Source organism: Glycine soja, chromosome 5, assembly GCF_004193775.1.
Source record: "Glycine soja cultivar W05 chromosome 5, ASM419377v2, whole genome shotgun sequence".
Taxonomy (NCBI): Eukaryota; Viridiplantae; Streptophyta; class Magnoliopsida; order Fabales; family Fabaceae; genus Glycine; species Glycine soja.
The window spans coordinates 12,119,117-12,136,170 of NC_041006.1; positions in this window are offsets into that span (position 1 = coordinate 12,119,117).

Below are 17,054 nucleotides of genomic sequence, written 5' to 3' on the forward strand. Positions count from 1 at the left end.
CCTCCGCCCTTAATGCTTAATCGAGGCTTGAGCTCCCGAGTGAGGGGCTAGTAGTTTGATTTTATCAGTTCGTAGGCCACCCCCTGATATTGGAGGGTGACCAACTGTGCAAGCACAACCAGAGGAGGAGACTATTGAACAACTACTATATGTACCGGGGCAAGATTTCACCCAGTCGCTGTAAGGAGACGAGTGTGGATCGTGCGCACCAACATATGGATGATGTTGCTACTTAGCAACCTTCTTCCCAGCGACTACCGCTCCGATATCCCCCTGCCGATGTGTCAGCTGGTTTATTCCATCATGACATAGGTAAGTATGCATGTGGCCCAACTGGTCTCTGATGCCATCTACTATTTGCAGGGATCGCGCCTGCAAGACACGCAGTGGACCCGAAGAAGTCCAACAGGGCCCTGAGGTTCTAGCTCTGATTATAGGCCTTTGTCGATTCTACGGAATGACCACCACTCTGATCTCCCCCTGCCGAAGTGTCAGCTGGTTTATGCCATCATGACATAGGTAAGTATGCACGTGGCTCAACTAGTTTCTGATGCCATCTACTGTTTGCAAGGACCGCGCCCGTAAGACACCCAGTGGACCCGAAGAAGTTCAACAGGGTCCTGGGATTCTAGCTCTGATTACGGGCCTTTGTCGGTTCTACGGAGTGCCCGTCGCCCCCAACAAGGTCATCAGGCCCTCTATTAACCGGGCTTTCATTAAGAAGTATTGCACCCCCAGGCAGGCGCAGGGCGAGGCACCACGACAGTCTAGACGGCCAGCAACTGGCGGCAAACGCACCGCCACCACCACCAGAATCCACCTCAGCTCATCTACAAAGGCTAAAGCATTGCCTACTATACATGGCCGACCAGCAGGCACCCAACCACCAGGACAAGTACGAGCAAGTACTGGGCCCGTGATCAACAAATCACCATTTCGCGTCCGGCTCAAGACGTTAAAAAACGCTACTAGGAGGCAACCTAGTACCTTTTAAATTCCCGCTTGTTATTTTGTTCACCTATGTTTCTTAAGCCACGGTTGAACACGCCTAGTTGCTCATAATTATAGGAACTTAAATAAACAAGCACAAATTGGGAAGGTAGTAATACCTCACAAAAAATATATATATGTATATGTTTAGGTAGCAAAAATGCTTTGAATATGTATGTATATGTTTAAGTAACAAAGATTCCTCACACAAAAGATGTATAAGTTTAGGTAGCAAAAATACTTTGAATATGTATGGTAGCAAAATGACTCACAAAAATATGCATATGTTTAGGTAGCAGAATGCCTCATGAAAAAAAAACAAAAATAAAAAATAAAATTGGTTAACTAAAAAAGCCAACACGCTTTCGAAAAGAAATAGACTCCATCTTTTCTTTGGAAATAGTCACCAATCAAAACATAAGGGTTTTTGAGAAAAAAATGTGTCTACAACCTGAAGGGTGAATGCTATGGAATTTTCTGAACACCCAAAATGGACTCGGACGAATGCATAAATTGATAAAAGAGCATGTTTTGTAAACATTGGGTTGACTTAAATAGGGAAAATGAATCCTGAGCCCTAGTGTCACACAACCCCAAAACTTGATGCTTGAGTGTCTGCATAAGTGCATGCATGACTAGCTTTGCATAAATTTCTAAATCATCATTGTTACATGCATGTCATGGAAATAATGTGGGACATTCCCCTTATCCCTGAGCTGTTGGCCAAATCAACACCCCGGCATACGTCACGTCCGGCTGTTCTGCAAGCCTTTTGAGCCAAGACCTCAAATCACCATAAACCTTGACCTAGGATGAGAATTTCCATCCTTGCCCTCGGAGAAAGGAACAGTGGGGTCTCCCAAGAAAGAAGAGTCACTCACTATTGAGCTGCTAACACACTTCAAAAACAAAAGAAAAAAAAAGAAAGTTCCCAATCAAAGATCGGAAGAAAACAAAAGAAAAGAAACAAAAAAATTTCCCGATCAAAGATCAGAAGAAAGCAAAAAAAGAAAATTCCCAATCAAAGATTGGAAGAAAGCAAAAAAGAAAGAAAATTTCCCGATCGAAGATCGGAAGAAAACAAAAGAAATATACAGAAAGGTCTTCAGACCAGACAATATTTGAACAATACAAAATTGTCACAATCAAATAAGAAGAGAAAGGAAACCACGACTTGAAGTGGTCCTCTCCCTTTGATTGCCAACCAAAATCCTGTGCGCCAGCGACTTTTTCGCCCCGCACTAAACAAAAACAGAAAAGGAAAAGGCCAAAACACTCAGAGCCAAATTTCCGACCAAAAACACTATTCCCAAAAAAGTCCTATCCATCTATGATCACACATATAATCTTTGATTTGATAGGAAATGATTTGCAAAATCAAGTCATGACATATCTATGGTTCGGTATTAGGAAAAAACACTTGCCTGTGTGAGGTTTATACACTCTGAGTGATTTTCTTCTATTTCAGTTGGACCCAGTGTTTCCTCTAAATGGTCGTTTAGAAATGAAACATTGTAATCCGAAATCTCATTTGTGGTTATGAGAAGATTTTATCAGCACACTCTCCTTCCCCAATAGACACATTGTTTTTCTCCAAAAATTATATGTTGCTCTGATCGGTTGGAGGTTTTGTTTCTTTACTAAAGCATGTTTGCATATTAGTAAAAGAACACCGAGACTATTTTAGTCTCACAGTTAGGAAGAACTATTCAGGTCTGAGTTCCTCATCTCAAATTGAGGATATGTAGGAGCAAAAGCCTCGCTTTTGTCGACCACCCAATCCTGTTATCATGACCCGTGAGTCCGATAACATGCAGAGACGCCTTATGGTTATCTGCACCTCGTCATTTGGAGACCACAAGTCTGATTGACAAGCGGAGACCAATGTGGTCATCTGCGCCCTTTCCGGAGATGTCAGCTTCTTCCGGCCGAGACTCTTTTGGTCTCACAACATCTGCTGATCCTGACCCATGCGTCAGGTGGCAGGCGGATATACCCAAGTGATTATTCGTACAAAGACAACATCTGCTGATCCTAACCCATGCGTCAGGTGGCAGGCAGATATACCCAAGGGATTATCCGTACAAGGACAACATTTGTTAATCCTGACCCATGCGTCAGGTGGCAGGTGGAAATACCCCAAGTGGTTACCCGTACAAACACAATTTTGTTACCCCGACCTGTGAGAGGTCTGGTAGCATGTGGAGATACCTGTTAGACATGTGGCCTCAAATCTTAAGTAGGGGTGAATTAATTTCCCACTAACAAACTTTTAACCCCCTTCTAAAAAAAGAGATAGGCTCAGAATGCAGAAGAAGCAGCAATCAATTTAATAATGTTCTTTAAACATGAAAGACAAAATTGATTGCAACAAAATAAATGAGATAAGCAAAGAGAGAATGGCGAACCAGTATAAAAACTGTGTTTGCATTCTCTCTTCCCTTATCTCATTTATTTTGTTTCAATCAATTTTTTCTTTCATGTTTAAAGAACATTATTAAATTGATTGTTGCTTCTTCTGCATTCTGAGCCTATTCTTCTTTTAGAAGGGGGTTAAAAGTTTGTTAGTGGGAAATTAATTCACCCCTTCTTAAGATATGAGGCCACATGTCTAACAAGTGGTATTAGAGTAGGATTCTTGTATAAAGTTTAAAAACTTCAAGAATAGATACGGCCTCATCTAACTTTCCATTTCCTGAGGGAAATTCTATCAATAGGCCACATATGCAAATGGTGAGGGTTATCATTATTGGAAAACCCGAATGTAGATCTTTATAGAAGCCATAGATTTAAAGATATGGGAAGCCATTGAATTTGATTCCTTTATTCCTACAATGGTAGAGAGAAATGCAACTATAAAAAAATAGAGAAGAAGATGATGATGATGAAAGAAGAAAAAAGAAGATTCCTCCTTAGCCCCAAAATGTTGAATGTGATCAATCTGGGCACATGAGATTCAATTGTCCTATCTTCAAAAGAAGAATGAAAAATCTGACAAGAGGAATTTCAAAGAGAAGAAAGAAAAGAAAGGATACATCACTTGGGAAGATAATGTCATAAAATTCTTCAAGTAATTCAGAGAATAAAATCATAAGTCTGTGTATCATGATGAAAGACTATGAAAACGGAGGATAGAAAAGTCGATACATTGATAGGAATTTCTCCAAACACACGGCATGCATCAATGTTTATTCATATTTCTCCCCAAGATAAGTGGATATGTGATTTATGAAGACAGCAAACAAAGGCCACATTTCTCCCCAAGAAAAATGAATCTCAAGAAAAGTCAATAAGTGATTTATGGAGACAACAAAGGCCACTTGATCAACAAGCCCAACAAGTGATATCAAATGATACCAACAGGTCACTTGTCTTTGATTAATTACTTTTGATGCTTGTTTTCTACTTGAGTTTAGATTGTCTTTGATAATTGTTTTTGATTGTGTTTTGATGATTGCTTTTGATTATGTTTGATTGTACTTGATGATTGTCTTTAATAATTGTTTTTGATTGTGTTTTGTTGATTGCTTTTGATTGTGTTTTTGATTGATGTGTTATTGCGCTTGTTTTTGCTTGATTAATATTGAATGATTTTTTTTATGATTGTTTTTTTTATTGAGTTTTTGATTGTCTAATCTATTGAACTTTTCAAATTAGTTTCATATTTTAAGAAAACTATTTCAAATTCAGAAAAGGAAATTTTGAAATTGAAATTTGAAATTTGAAATTTGAAATTAAAATTTGGAAGTTGGAAGTTGGAAGTTGGAAGTTGAAGTTGGAAGTTGGAAGTGGAAGTTACTGGAAATTGAAGTTGGAAGTTGGAAGTGAAAGTTATTGGAAGTTGGAAGTGGGAATTTGAAATTTGAAATTTAAAATTTGAAAATTGAAATTTGAAATTTGAATATTTTTTTTGGAAAAGAAATTATTGTGCATAGTTAGTTGATTTGTTAATTTAATTAATTTGATTTGAAATGTTTGATGATTGATTGTCTATGATGATTGTGTTTGAGAGTTATTATGATTGTCTTTGATGATTGATTTTGATGATTATGTTTGAAGGTTATGTTGATTATTGATTACTTTTGATGATTTTTTATTATTATATATTTTGATTGTTTTAAACTAGATATGTATTTTTGTGGGTGCAAAATAGTTTGTTTTAATGCATTTTGGTATCACTTGATTCTCATACATTGCAACAAGTGGTAACATTTTTCTCCTCTCTATTCATGATTTGTTTTTTATATTGACAAACAGGGAGAGATAGATAAAAGATATATGAAATCTTTATGAGACAGCTTTTTATATATGAAATATTCAACTGTCTCATATAAGTAATCATTGCAAAACAAAAGGGGAGTAAAACTATATACAAATGGATATTTTTTGTTGTTGTTGCTCCTAACCTACAGGTGGTTGTCATCATCAAAAAGGGAAAGAATGTAAATCATGCAGGTTTTGATGATGTCAAAAAGAATTTGCTTGATAATGAGCCTCATCATCAAAAAGGGGGAGAATGTGGATCATGCATTGTTTTGATGATGTCGAAAAGAAATCACTTGATTGTCATCATCAAAAAGGGGGAGAATGTGATTGTATGAATACATGAATTTTGATGATGTCAAAGAAGAATCAAACAAGGCCACTTCAAAGGATAAGCATTTGCTTCAAGATTAATTCAAGATTGCTTTAAACAAAGCCTTGTTTCAAGATTCACTAAAGATCAAGCCTTGCCTCAAAACAAATGGTTTCAAAGTCATGCAAGGCTTTGGTAATCGATTACCAGGAAGTGTAATCGATTACCAGAAGGGAAGAATGAAAAAGAGCTGTTGAAAAGGGTTTTGAATTTGAATTTTGAACATGTAATCGATTACCATATGTCTGTAATCGATTAGCAGCAACGAAACTCCTGAAATTCAAATTCAAAAGTCATGACCCTTCAAATTATAACTATGTAATCGATTACACAAACATTGTAATCGATTACCAGTTGAGAGTTTTCAAAAAATTTGCCAACAGTCACATCTTTTGATTGGACTTGTGAATGGCCATCAAAGGCCAATAAATAGGTGACTTGGGCACGAATTTTGAAGAGAGAGTTTTGCTTGTTCAAAATGTCTTATCCTCTCAAAAGGAAATGAGAGAGATTCTAAGAGAACTTCATTGCCAAATGCTCTCTCAAAAGAAACTCTTGGGGAAACACTTGCAAATCCATTAAGAGTTTCTCCATGGACTTCAATTGTAATATCTTTATCTTCAAGAGAGAATTCTTCTTTCTTTCTTCTCATTCAAAGAGATTGATTAAGGGACTGAAGGTCTATTAAGTTGTAAGGATTCCTGAACACAAGGGATGGGTTTCCCCTATAAGGTTCAGACTTTTTAAACAGATTTTTACAAAGGGAGTGGAAAATCTCAAGTGGGTTGCTTGAGTACTAGACGTAGGCACGGACTTTGCCAAACCAGTATAAAACTGTGTTTGCATTCTCTCATCCCTTATCTCATTTATTTTGTTACAACCAATTTTGTCTTGCATGTTTAAAGAACATTATTAAATTGATTGTTGTTTCTTCTGCATTCTAAGCCTATCCCTCTTAACTTATTAAGGCCATTAGTCCAATAATACCTTATGGTTATTCACACCTTTCATCAACTAGAGGCAAGCGAGCTCGTTTTCACACAAAGATCAATGTGATCATCTGTACCCTTCCCGGAGATGTTAACGTCTTCTAGCTGAGATCGCGAAAAAGTCTCACTTCTGCTATCGCGACTCGAGGGTCCGGTAGCATGCGAAGATACCTTATGATTATCCACACCTTTCGTCAACTAGAGGCAAGCGATCCCGTTGACACGCAGAGACCAATGTGGTTATCTGCACCCTTCCCGAAGATGTCAGCGTCTTCCGGCCAAGACCGTGTAAAAGTCTCACTTCTGCTATCGCGACTCGAGGTTCCAATAGCATGCGGAGATACCTTATGGTTATCCATACCTTTCATCAACTAGAAGCAAGCGAGCCCGTTGACATGCAGAGACCAATGTGGTCATCTGCACCCTTCCCGAAGATGTCAGCGTCTTCTGGCCGAGACCATGTAAAAGTCTCACTTCTGCTATTGCGACTCGAGGGTCCAGTAGCATGAAGAGATACCTTATGGTTATCCGCACCTTTCGTTAACTAGAGGCAAGCGAGCCCATTGACATGCAGAGACCAATGTGGTCATCTGCACCCTTCCTGGAGATGTCAGCGTCTTCCGGCCAAGACCGTGAAAAAGTCTCACTTCTGCTATCGTGACTCAAGGGTCCGGTAGCATACAGAGATACCTTATGGCTATCCGCACCTTTTGTCAACTAGAGGCAAGCGAGCCTGTTGACACGCAGAGACCAATGTGGTCATCTGCACCCTTCCCAGAGATGTTAGCGTCTTCTGGCCGAGACCGCAAAAAAGTCTCACTTCTGCTATCGCAACTCGAGGGTCCAGTATCATATGGAGATACCTTATGGTTATCCTCACCTTTCATCAACTAGAGGCAAGCGAGCCCGTTGACACGCAGAGACCAATGTAGTCATCTGCACCCTTCTCGGAGATGTCAGCGTCTTCCGGCCAAGACCGCGAAAAAGTCTCACTTCTGCTATGATGGCTTGAGGGTTTGATAACAAACGGAGATACGTCATGGTTATCTGCACTGTTGTCATCTAGAGACAGCAAGTTCGATGACACGCGGAGACAACATATGGTCTCCCGCACCCTTCTTGTCCAAAGACTATCGAAGTCCCTTTTATCATCCAGAGACGAACAAGTCCAATGATATCCGGGATGATGATGGTCACTCATTTCTAATCATTTTGAAGATTTTTGCAGATTTACCTTTGTCATCTAGAGACGTTCAGGTCCGATGGCGCGCAAGGCTCTTCTCTGTTAACCAGAGACGATCAAGTCATGTAGCATGCAGAGGCGCCCTATACGGTAGTCCGCACACATTTCAAAGACAAAAATGTCTTCAGTCATTGCATGCCTTCAAAGGTGACAATGACCCTCATTTACATTTCGAAGACGATAATGTCTTCAGTCATTGCATGCTTTCAAAGGCGACAATATCATCATCTACATTTCGAAGACGACAATGTCTTCAGTCATTGCATGCCTTCAAAAGGCGACAATGTCTTCATTTACATTTCGAAGACGACAATGTCTTCAGTCATTGCATGCCTTCAAAAGGCGACAATTTCTTCATTTGCATTTCGAAGACGACAATGTCTTCACCTATGCTTCGTAGGACTCAACGTCCTTTGTTTGTACACTTTAAAAAAAAGAGTGAAAATGAAAATGAAAATGAATTAAACGAAAAAAAAAGAAGTAATTTCAATGTCTTCATGCCTTCACGGGTTTTACTGCTTGGATTTACACTAGTGGCCGGTAGGGTAAAGATTCAGCTCGAACAAAATTAGTGTCTTATCTTTACTTCCCTTTTATCTCCAATAAAAGATAAGTAAAGAGGGGCAAGTGTCATATCCTAATTTCATCCGGGGACCATTGTTTGTCAGCATACGACCTCCGTTTGACCACTTCAAAATGTTTAATACCTATTGCCATGGAATTCGTAAAGTTCCAGGATGTTTCAGAAAGAAAACAACCAAAAACACAAGCAGGGGGTGAACTTATCAAACATGGGGGGTTCACTCAGGAAAACTCACCCAGAACATTCTAGAAGAGGGAGTGAACTTATCAATTACCGGGTGCGCTCAGGAATCTTCCTCAAGAAGCCTCTGGGCGGCAACCACCTCCATTTTGTTAAAAAATGGCATTCGGGGCTTCCGTAAAATTTCCGAAAAACCTTGGGTTAGCATATTTCACTTAATATTGGTGAAAGGGAAGAGAAAAATGAGGAAAATCAAGTCCAAAATGCTTCCGTAAGGCTTCCGTAACATTTCCGTAAAGTATGAAAAGGGCGGTAAACTTAGTAATTGGGGTGCGCTCAGAAATCTTCCTTAAGAAGCCTCTGGGCGGCAAGCGCCTCCCCATTTCTCCTATAAATAGGGGGAGGAGGATGAGTTTCATGGATCCCTGACCCCTACCCTATGCATTTCAACTGTTTTGGGTGAAAAAACACGTTCCTGTGAAGAAAAATCGAGTCGAAGTACTTCCGTAATGCTTCCAAGACGTTTCCGTGAGCAAATCTGTGAAGATTTTTTGTCGTTCTTCACCGTTCTTTGTTCGTTCTGCGTTCTTCAACCGATAACTGTTCAAATCTGAGACTTTCAATTCATTTCTCATTTTGTTTGCTTTCATCTTCTTCTTGTTCACTTTCAATTTTCTTTTCTTCCGCTTTTAACGAGCTTTTTACCGTTTATTTAAGCCTTTATCTCGCCTAATAAATGATAAAATGAATTTCAACCGATCATTTGTGTTGTAATCTCGTTTAATCACTATTAAAATAAAATCCAACCGATCATTCATGCTGTAACCTCGGTTAAATAAAAAAAGGCAAAATAATAATAAAATAATCAAAATATCTTGAAAAAAAAATAATAAAATAATCAAAATATCTTTGAATAAAATAATCAAAAAAATCAATCGGAAGCTTTCCTTGGAAGTTTCCTTGAATGAATTGACTAATAACCAAAGTGAAACTAAGGCTAAAATCAACTCTCAAATCAAGCTTTGTCCACAAAAGTCACTTAGAACCGTTTTAAGGTCCAACGCCTTAAACGGTCCTCTTTGTTTTTATCGGTTAACATGGACCGTTCAAAAGCATAAAATCAACCCATAACTTCACCACTTTCGCAAGAACTATGTAGGTCTGATTTCCTCATCGCAATTGAGGATACGTAGGAGCAAAAGCCCCGCTTTTGTCAACCACCCCAAGAGATTGTTAATGGTCCAACGCCTTAGCGTTTCTCTCCTTTCAAAAACCAAGAAATCGTTAATGGTCCAATGCCTTAACATTTCTCTCCTTTCAAAAACCAAGAGATCGTTAATGGTCCAAGGCTGTTAAACCTTTGATACTTTGTGAATAGGGATACAAAAGAATTCTGAGGCGGTTAAACCTTTGAACGCTTTTGTATTAGGGAATGGGAAGAATCAAAAGAATTCTCAGATTGTGTTGTGTTGAATTCTTTGACAAGGGAGAAGGGAGACACAAAAGAATTCAGGCGGTTAGTCCTTTGTTCTTTTGGAAAAGGGAGAAGAGAGACACAAAAAGAATTCAGGCGGTTAGTCCTAGGCGAATTCTTTTTGGCAAAGGGAGAAGAGAATGAAAAGATAAATAGCACAAGTTTTCAAGGTTTGGAAAACCAGAAAACTTCAGAAAGCTTTTGGTACAAAGAAGAAGAAGAAGTTCAAAGAGATTCAAGGCTTGTAAAGGATTGTAAGAGATTGATTTAAAATGCAAAACAAAGCCTTGCTTTTATAGACTCTTCATGTCTGGTCAAGAAGGTCATTCAGAAGAGTTATAACTTTTAGAAAAACTTAAAACCCATTTGAAAAAGTCAACTCCTTTTTGAAGAGTTACATCTTTAGATTTTTCAGAAACAAACACTGGTAATCGATTACCAAATAAGTGTAATCGTTTACACAAAGCTTTTAAGTGAAACAATGTGACTCTTCATTTTTAAATTTTAATTTCAACGTTCAAGGACACTAGTAATCGATTACCAAAACATTGTAATCGATTACAGCCTTTTGAAAATATTTGGAACGTTGTAAATTCAGTTTGAAAACTTTTTCAAACTCATTTTGCTACTGGTAATCGATTACAACAATATGGTAATCGATTACCAGAGAGTAAAAACTCTTTGGTAAAGATTTTGTCAAAAACTCATTGCTATTCAAAGTTTTGAAAAAACTTTTTAATACTTATCTTGATTGAGTCTTTTCTTCATTCTTGAATCTTGAGTCTTGAATCTTGATCTTGATTCTTGAGATCTTGAATCTTGAATCTTGATTCTTGATTCTAGGCTTTCTTCTTGATTCTTGAATTCTTCTTGATTCTTGAACTCTTGAATTGTTCTTTGATTCACTTGAATTGTTCTTTGATCTTTGAGCTTTTTGTTCATCACCTTTGTCATCATCTTTTGTTGTCATCATTGTTATCATCAAAACACCTTTGAATCACATTCATCATGAAGCCTTGCTTCTACAATGTCTTCACTTACATTTTAAAGACTTCAATGTCTTTAGTCATTTATGCTTTCAAAAGACTATAATGTCTTCATTTACATTTCAAAGACTTCAATGTCTTCAGTAATTTACGCTTTCAAAAGACTACAATGTCTTCATTTACATTTCAAAGACTTCAATGTATTCAGTCATTTACGCTTTCAAAAGACTACAATGTCTTCATTTACATTTACAAGACTTCAATGTCTTCTGCCTTCTACATTTTACAAGACTTCAATGTCTTCTATCTTTTACAGTTTATAAGACTTTAACATCTTCTGTCTTTTATAGGACTCAATGTCCTCGTCTTTGTGCTTCTTAGGACTCAACATCCTCTGTTTCTATGCTTTGAAAAAAATAAACTTCAAATGTCTTCTACTCTATAGGACTTCCATGTCCTTCCTTTTTATGTTTTATAGGACTTCAATGTCCTTTGGTTTACAGGCTTTTCTTCCTTGGTTTTCGCTAGTTGCCCAATCGAATAGCAAGGTCACTCGAACAAAATTAGTGTGCTTATCTTTACTTCCCTTTTCATTTCCAATAAAAGATAAGTAAAGAGGGGCAAATGTCATACCCTAATTTCGTCTGGGGACTATCATTCGTTGATCTTTTGATCCTTGCAAATTGACTTACGGTGTTGAACGCCAGTTACAATACGAAATAGAGGATCATTCAATGTTTTGATCAAGAATGCAAAAAATACCAACAAAAAAGGGCAAAAAGGTCTTTTCCTTGGTTTTCCTGGACCCTAGCTCACCCAGGCTAGCCTTCGGCTCGCCTGGGCCACCAAATAACTTCATGGTGAAGAAACCAACTTGCTTGGGCGAGCTCATTGCATCAGCACTAAGTTTCAGCTTGCTTGGGTGAGCTGCAACTGCCCCAAAGTGACCATTTGCCTATAAATAGGCGTCTTGGGGGTGTTTAAAGGGTTCCAAGGTCCAGAAGGTGAGGTAATTGAGAGAAGAGAGAAAGAAAAAGAAGAAAGAAGAGAAAACGAGGTCGAGACACTACCGAATCACGACCGCGATTATTCCCTACATCGATCCTTGTTCGGTGTTCCTCGTGCGATCGTTGGTTAGTTTTGTTTTTCAGATTTGAATGTGATCTATGTACCCTTAGGCGTCCCCCTTGTTATTATGTGCACATCTATCTTCTCCATCTATCATCGGCAATCTCATTTTTCTTTGTAAAGTTCAATCTTAACCGATCACTAATGTTGAAAAGTTGTCTTTAAAGAGATTGAAAGTTAATAAACAAAACCAAGATAAAACCAATCATAACTAATTTCTTTTTGTTAAATATCACTTGAGATTGTTTCAAGGTCCAACGCCTTAAACAACTTTTTGTTTGCAATGAAAATGAATCTTTCAAAAATGTAAAATCAATTTAACACACAAACATTCAGACTTAAAGAACTACGTAGGTCTGAATTCCTCATCGCACCGGAGAATACGTAAGAGCAAGGGCAACACCCTTGTCGACCCTAAAAAAATATAAAAAGGGAAAATAAATAATAAAGTCACGTTTTTGCATACTCGATTAAAGATTTTCGTCCCTTGTGACGGGCGCATGGGGTGCTAATACCTTCTGTCATACCCTAATTTCATTCGGGGACCATTGTTTGTCGGCATGTGACCTTCGTTTGACCACCTCATAATGTTTAACACCAATCGTTGTGGAATCCATAAAGTTCTGAGATGTTTCGAGAAGAAACCGGTCAAAAACACAAAAATGGGAGTGTATTTAGCAAAGTGGGGTGTGTGTAAATAAATTGTTACACTCTAATTTCATCCGAGTACCTTTGTTGATCGCTTCGGAAGGCTTAACACTCATCACGGTGGAATCCATAAAGTTTCGTGAGATTTCAGAAATAAAACGACCAAAAACACAAAAATAGGGGGTGAACTTATCAAGATAGGGGTGTAAATAGCAATTTGAATCTAGGCCTTTCCAAAACATTTTGGAAGTTGGGTTGCTTAAGGAGGAAGCAACTGGGCGGCAAGCTCCTCCACATTATTGAGAAATGGTTTTCGGGGCTTCCGTGGCTTCTGTAATGCTTTCGCAAAATTTTCGAAAGCCTTGGGTAAGCATATTTCACTTAACATTGGTGAAAGGGAAGAGAAAAAAAGATGAAAATCAAATCCAAAACACTTTCGTAAGGCTTTCATAACTTTTCCGTGAAGTACGAAAAGGGGGGTAAACTTAGTAATTGGAGTGCGCTTAGAAATCTTCCTCAAGAAGTCTCTGGGTGGCAAGCACCTCCCTTTTTCCCTATAAATAGGGGAGGGCGGCTGTTTCAAAATATTCCAGTCCCCTTGGCTATGCATTTCGACTGTTTTGGGTGAAAAAAAGTGTTTCGTGAAAAAAATCCAAGCCGAGGTGCTTCCGTAAGCGATTCTGTGGAAATTTTTCATCGTTCTTCACTGTTCTTCGTTTGTCCTTCGTCGTTCTTCAGTCTTCAACCGGTAAGTTCCCGAAATCGAATCTTTCAATTCATTCTATGCACACTCAGTGGTCCCTACTTGTTTTGTGTACTTTCACTTTCATTTCGCTTACTTTCAGTTTTCTTTTCTTCCGTTTTTAACGTGCTTTAACCGTTTATTTAAGTCGTTTTCTCACCTAATAAATGATAAAATGAATTTCAACCGATCATTTGTGTTGTAATCTCGTTTAATCACTCTTAAAACAAAATCTAACCGATCGTTCACGCTGTATCCACGGTTAAACCAAAAAAGGCAAAATAATAATAAAATAATCAAAATATCTTGAAAAATAATAATAAAATAATTAAAATATATTTGAATTAAATAATCAAAAAAATCAATCGGACATTTTTCTTTGGAAGTTTCCTTGAATGAATTGACTAATAACCAAAGTGAAACTAAGGCTAAAATCAACTCACAAATCAAGCTTCGTCCACAAAAGTCACTCAAAACCGTTTTAAGGTCCAACGCCTTACACGGTCCTCTTTGCTTTTATCGGTTAACATGGACCGTTCAAAAGCATAAAATCAACACATAACTTTACCGCTTTTGCAAGAACTACGTAGGTCTGATTTCCTCATCGCAATTGAGGATACGTAGGAGCAAAAGCCCCACTTTTTTCGACCACCCCAAGAGATCGTTAATGGTCCAACGCCTTAACGTTTCTCTACTTTCAAAAACCAAGAGATCATTAATGGTCCATCTCCTTAATGTTTCTCTCCTTTCAAAATCAAAAGATCATTTAATGGTCCAACGCCTTAAATGACCTTTTGTTCGGTTAAAATATATCTTGCGAAAAAAGATAAAAACAACTTAACCAACGTTTAGTTCTCAAAGAACTACGTAGGTCTGATTTCCCGTTCGCAATTGAGGATACGTAGGAGCGAGGGAAACACCCTTGTCGACCACAAAAAGATAAAAAAATACAAAAAACATAAAAAGCATAAAAACACAAAAAGACATAAAAAAGGGAAAATAAAACATTTTGAAGTCATATTTGGACACTTGATTAAAGGTTGTTGTCCCTTGTGACGGACGCGTGGGGTGCTAATACCTTCCCCGTGCGTAAAAACAACTCCCGAACCTTTCATGATTAAAGTTCGTAGACCACACGTTTCTGATTTTTCTGACGTTTTCCTCGAATAAACGTTGGTGGCGACTCCACGCATTTTTCCTCCCATGGAAGGCGCACCTGTGAGCCTCGCGTCGGCCTCCCGCTGAAGGGTAGGTTGCGACACCTTCCCTATGCGTAAACAACTCTCAAACCCTTCTTTTTAAAATTTGCAAACCTCTTTTTGGTTTTTTTAACATTTTTCCTTGAATAAACGTTGGTGGAAACTCCCACACATTTTCCTTTTTGGAAGACGCTCCTTTGGCTTTCCGCCCGCACTCCCGTCGTAGGGTAGGTTGTGACAACCATCAATGCATTGACCGTGGATAATTAAATATTCTAAGCCATCCCCCTCCAGAGATGCTTGAAACTCTTTAACCACTCTATTTCCCCCACCAGGGATATCCATCAAGGTCACTGCACCCGCCATGTACATACACAACATACATCATCACAATGTATTTTCAACATCATCAACATTTCATCTCAATGTCATTATCAGCATCAAGATTGTCTCATCTCAATGTCATTCTCAACATCATTATCATTTCATCTCAATATCATTCTCAACATCAACATCATCTCATCTCAATGACATTATCAACAACAACATCATGTCATATTAACATAATCATCAATAACAACATCAACTCATATTAACATAATCATCAATACCAACATCATCTCATATCAATATTATCTTAAACATCAACGTCACCTCATATCAATTAATGTCATCAATAGCAATATCATCAGTAAGTCACATTCCGCATATACATACATATATAGTTCATGCCTAAGATTCACACTCCCCAGGTCTTCAAACAACACAAGTCTAATAAAACAATAATGTCATTTATCAATAATAGACGTATCGCATCCTTTTAGTCAAAAACATTGTTTTTCTAAAAAACCAGCATGCAACAGGGACAAACATACATCCCTATAGTTAGGTTCCCTGACCCCAACTATGGTATTAAAAGTCATAAATTATAATAAACTCCCCTCACCTATCGTGAGCTCTCCGTCAGTTCCTCTTCGCGGCACTCAAAGGTCTCTCTCGTTCACGCTCATCAGTCCAAACGCAAGGTTCTATATACCAAATTGAAGGAAATTTAGTATAGATTTCATAAATAAGGTTAATGACAACATTTAGGGTTAATTACCCTTGTCAAAACATAAAGGGCTAAGGGGGGTTTTCAAATTCTACGAAAAGGAGATGTCATTTTGAAATTTCGCTCACGCCAATGTGACTGAGGTTCAGTGAAGGTCACAAAAATAACATCAATGTTATAAAAAGATAACTTTTACAATGTCTCATTTTCAAGGGTTTTTCAAAGGAAGTGTAAAAACACCCTATTACAGTACCCAAAATACAAGAGACACTAAGGAAACTCAAACTAACTAAGAGAAAGGCTTAGAAGTCAAGATTACATTAGAGAAGCTACGAAAGCAAGGATTGGGGGAATTTTCTCCACCGAACCCTTGAGGTGGATTCTGAGGATTCCACTCTGATTAAAACGTTCCTCTTGGTGTGGGGGTTCAGCGGCAAGCAACGGCGGCTCATGGTGGCCACCGGTGGTCGTGGGTGGTGGAGAATATGGTGTTAGGGTTTGGGTGGGCATTTGGAGAGAAGGAGAGTGAAAAAATCATGTTTTTCACACTGAAGAATGTATTTATAATTTGTAGATCTCACTTAGTGAGCTTATCTCGCTAAGTGGAGTCAAATTTTTGCGCTAAGCACGATAATTCTCGCTCAGCGCAATTCCCTCTCGGGTTGGAATTACGCTTAGCGCGCTTCTCACGCTACACGAGAGATCAAAAGTTTTTATTTTCAAAATCCAAACGGTCGAACTGTGGAGAATTGTCTTAGGAACTGCCAGCCAAAATGTAAAGACGATCCAACGGTTAAAGGAACCAAGATCTCGATTTTTCTGAAATAGGTTTAGGTAAAATTTGAAATCTCATAATTTCAACTTAGCTCAATAAAACTCCACATAACTCAACATCCACATCAAGAAAATCACACATGACTATTTCAAGCCATACCTCAACTCATTTAAGTCAATCATATAGTCAAATAACATGATAAATACTGCCATACCCTAATTTCTTCCGGGGACGATCATTTGCAAACATTTGGATTCTTTCTAGCCAAATTGAGCTGCTTAACACCCATTGTTGCGCATTTTGAAGGGTTTTGCGATGTTTCAGGAGGAAATGTGCAAAATTTTCAAAAGAGGTGCAAAATGGTCATTTTGGGGACATTTTCCAGCCCCTGGGCCTACTTGGGTCCATTAGAAGACTTAAAGGTGAAGTA